Here is a 2,663-nt window from a genome sequence, read left to right on the forward strand (position 1 = left end):
CCTAGCTGATGGTGACGTGTATATTGGAGGGAACCTGGAGACCTGAATGACTGTGTGGAAGAGAGCTCTTCTGCCAATCTGTCTCACTAGCCCAGAACCCCAGGTTGCATTTAGCTGTTTTCTTTCTCCTATCTATGAGTTTCTCAGCCTTCCTTTCCTCTTCATGGCCTTGACACTTTTGAAAAGTATCGGTCAATTATTTTGCAGAATGCCCTACAATTTGGGCTTTTCAGATCTTTTCTTATGGTTAGATTGCAGTTATGACTTTGTACAGAGTACTCCGGAAATTATATTGTGACTGTCTTATAATGCATCATATCAGAGGCACATGTTGTTGACAGGTCTTTTTACTGGTGATGTTAATTTTGTCACATTTTTAAGATGGTGTCTGCTAAGTTTCTCTACTATTGGGTTACTATTTCCCCCTTGTTATTAAGAAATATCTTATCAGGAGATACATTTAGACTACGTAGATGCCTTGTTTTTCCATATACTTTTGCCCACAGATCTTAGCATCTGTATATAATTTTTGTTTTTAGGGGAGGAGGTCTTCCTCTTGGTTGGTATCTATACAGCGCTTACCCACTCTCCCCAGCTGAGAACCAAGGGAACTAGCCACTTGTCCTGGTTAGCTGGGTGAGTGGAGGACAACGATCAGAGTAGCCAAACCCAGAGGGGAGATGTGACCAGCAAAGAGTCGTAATCTGCTTGAGGACAAAGACCAAGTGTGTCCCCTTCATGGTTGTAACCCCAGGCTCAGCACAATGCCTGGACATGGTAATGCTTGTAATTTGGGCTGAATCATGTCCCTCCCTTCCCCCCTAAATTCATATGTTGAAGACTTAACCCCCAGGACCTCAGAATGTGACTATATTTGAGGATAGGGCATTGAAAGAGGTGATTAAGTTAAATGAGGCAGTTAGGGCGGCCTTATTCCAATCTGCCTGGTGTCATTATGAGAAGAGGGAATTAGGACACACAGAATGACACCTGGGGCATGCACACACACAGGAAAGACCATGTGAACACACGGCAAGAAGGCAGCCGCCTGTAAGCCAGGGAGAAACCAAACCTGCTGACCCCTTGATCTTGAACTTCTAGCCTCTAGAATTGTGAAGAAATAGATTTCTGTCATTTAAGCCCGTCTGTGGCATTTTGTTATGGCAGCTCTAGCAATCTTATACATTGCTGCAGAGATGTCTTCTGAGTAACTCAAGGAATACAAAGGCTATTGACATGTGACTCAGAGATCAAGGGCGAGCTTCCTAAAGTAGCGCTTCTCACTCTTGGAGCACATGCAGACCACCTGGGCCTCTTTCTAGAATGCAGATTCTGACTCTCAAGTTCTGGGATGGAATCTGAGAATCTGCACATCTAACAAGATGCCAAGGGAAGTAGCAGGTCCAAGGACAACATTTTGTGAGGAGAAAGGCGGTGGACTGCCTTACGGTTCCGGAGTTCTTGTCTTTGAACTGGACAGTCTTTGGGGATTTGAGAGGAAGAGGGGGAATGTATGTGAGTTCAATTCAGCAACTACTCTGAGCACTTACCAGATGCAAGACCTTGCTCCACCCTGTGGCAAAGCCTCCAGGTGGGTCAACCAGCCACAGCTCATCCAGGACGAGGTAGGGGCAACACAAGACAAGAGCCCATCCAAACTGCCAGCCCTCTTTTGTCAAGAGAGAGGCCGTGTTATTCTGCTGCTGTATAAAGACGAAGCTTGCCCGCCAGTCATGCAGAGCTGCTAGGAAGACAATGCTTTTGTCAAAGCTTAAGAAAAACTAGATTCATTTTTGAGAAGAGTGGGAGGCAGCTGAGAGTTACTTGTTGATGTCAGTGACCTTGGAAATTCTAAATGACTTTCTCTTTCCTTTTCCTGCCCTGGGTTGGGCTCCTTCTGAGGTGGTATCATTCTCATGCCTGAGAGGACAGCCAGCCCACCATCTGTGGTCAAAGTCAAGTGTGGTCCCACCCCCTCCCCCAGTAGAACAGTTTCTAGTGTTCACATAAATAAACAACCTCTTCTTCAAGGGGCTCTTTTTCCAAAGCTCCAGGAAAACAATTTGCAATGGAGATTAGATATGAGCCATAGCTGAGAATTACAAAATGGTGGGATTGTTATTATTATTCATGAATTAACCTAAAATTGACCTCAGATAAAAGAGAGAGAGAGAGAGAAGTCCAGGTGACTCGGCCTGAGAGGGACGACACTGAGCTCCATTGGATCTGTGCAGTGGCCTCATCTGCAGAGCAGGCGGCCCAGAGGGGTATGAGCCAGGACTCGGGGGTGGGGGCGGGGACTGCTGGATGGCATGTGGGGTGGATGGCACTGCGGAGCTGGTTTGGGTGGAATTCCGTAAGAATTATTACCAAGGGTATCGGCTCCATGGAGTTTTAATCCCTTCATTCAGTAAGAAGGACCCACACCCATGATTTTTTCCTTTCTCCTGTTCCTTCGATGGCAGGATGCCATTTTCACAGGAGCCGAGCAGGTGGAAGGCTGGTTTCTCATCTCACTCGTTACAGAGCCACACACAGGGGTCCCAGCCCTAAGAACCTAAGTGTTTGCTGTCCTCCGCCTCCTGACCCTTAAAGGAGCAGCTCTGGGCAGAGCCAGGGTGGGTGTGAGGCTGCTCCCCCTGTAGCCTGAAGGGCCCTGGGAC

This window comes from Rousettus aegyptiacus, unplaced genomic scaffold, assembly GCF_014176215.1.
Source record: "Rousettus aegyptiacus isolate mRouAeg1 unplaced genomic scaffold, mRouAeg1.p scaffold_m13_p_11, whole genome shotgun sequence".
Lineage (NCBI taxonomy): Eukaryota > Metazoa > Chordata > Mammalia > Chiroptera > Pteropodidae > Rousettus > Rousettus aegyptiacus.